At 50.9% G+C, this 1598-nt stretch overlaps 1 protein-coding gene across 1 annotated transcript in view; it reads left to right on the top strand.

Annotated features, from left to right (window-relative positions):
* The window catches only part of LOC105827037 (carboxylesterase 1E-like), a gene marked incomplete at its 3' end in the record, with an annotated part of 20572 nt that overhangs the window by 5562 nt on the left and 13412 nt on the right, over nt 1–1598 (top strand). The gene's annotated exons all lie outside the window — the stretch shown is intronic.

Below are 1598 nucleotides of genomic sequence, written 5' to 3'. Positions count from 1 at the left end.
TTGATTCAGCCGACTCTTGCCAATGTTTAGAGTTATTAAAATAATGATTTTTGGCTATTGGATTGCAAAATGATAGTGATAAATATTATTTTGCTTTTTATTTATATTTATCTGAGTACTAATAAGGTTGAACTATTTTTCTCTTTTTTGACATTTCAGTTTCTTTTTTACTGAATATTCTGCCCTTGTTCTTGGTGATCTGGGGACAAATCTCCCTGAATGGAAATCAGGAAGTCACTTTGCTGACTCTGATTCTGCTACTTGACAGCTGTGTCCTCCTGGCCCCTGAGTCCCTCCGTCCTCACGTGCACAGCATGGCTGCGATGCCACCTCCTGGGTACATTGAGATCTGGGAACGTTGCTTATAATGTACTCGGAAATGTACAGCCCTCATAGCATCGATCTTCCTGGCTATGTGGCCCTGGGCAGGTTCTCTAACCTCTCTGTCCCTCAGGTTTTCCATCTGTACAGTGGGGATAATAGTAGAACCTATGTCATGGGGCTGACATGAGGCTTAAAGACGTTAGTACATAAGTAGTACTTAAGACAGTGCCTGGCACACTTGGAAGACTCAATAAATATTACCAATTTTTATCTACATTGGATCTTTGGGACCTGTCATCAGGGCAACGAACAGAATTTGCTGAGGATGAGTTGATGGTAGAACCCTGGCATGTCAGAGCTGCAAGACCCTTCGAGAAATCACTCCCCTCACTTACACCTGGCAGATTGGGGTCCAGAGCAGAAAAGGAATTTACCCAACATTACTCAGCAAATGAGTGGCTGAGGCAGGACTAGAATGCAGATGTCCCACAAAGATTTCGCCCCTGACCTGTTGCAGCCCCTATATGTCTGCCATTTGAGTGACTTCTCATGGTGTGCAGAAGTCTCCTGTGGACTGGAACATGTTTACCTGGTGCAGGAACAGGGTCACCCTGCATGCCACCATCTGGAGCCCCTCAGACAGCAGGAAATGTCACCTCCCAGGGCGGGTCAGCATCTCTGCAGCCTCCTCTCCTTGAGCCAGGGCATCCCAAAGCCCCGGGAAGGGGAGAGGTGCCAAGGTCATCTCACTCTGCTTGGCCTTGAAAGGACTTAGGGAGTCCCAGGGCCCCACCTGGACCCCCAGATGCCTCCTCCCCCTTCCAGCGTCTCGAGTCTGGCAATGGCAAGTCCAATTACAGGCTGAAACTTCCCAGATCAAGGGTCGGCCCAGCCCCAGGAGACACCTTGCTCAGGTCTGTTTGGCCCTCAGAGGTTCCTCTTTCTCCCCTGCCCAGGTGCCCCCAGGACCCAGTGGCAGGGCAGGTGCTCTCCGACCTCTTTACCAACAGAAAGGAGAACATTGCTGTCAAGATGTCCGAAGACTGTCTTTACCTGAATATCTACACTCCTGCTGACTTGACCACGAAAAGCAGGCTGCCGGTAAGCCGTGGGGACCCCTGGCCCAGATGTGCCGGTTCCACAGCCACGGCGTCTTCTGGTGCAGATGGGAAGGGGTGAAGGCAGCTGGGGAGGGGGCAGCACGGCCAGGACTGCTCAGGGGCCGCAGGACTCGCACAGGAAACACAGGTTTCCACATGTCAGTTTCCCCTACT

This window comes from Propithecus coquereli, unplaced genomic scaffold (genome assembly GCF_000956105.1).
Source record: "Propithecus coquereli isolate 6110/MARCELLA unplaced genomic scaffold, Pcoq_1.0 Scaffold951, whole genome shotgun sequence".
Taxonomy (NCBI): Eukaryota; Metazoa; Chordata; class Mammalia; order Primates; family Indriidae; genus Propithecus; species Propithecus coquereli.
This window is presented reverse-complemented; position numbering and strand designations above follow the sequence as displayed.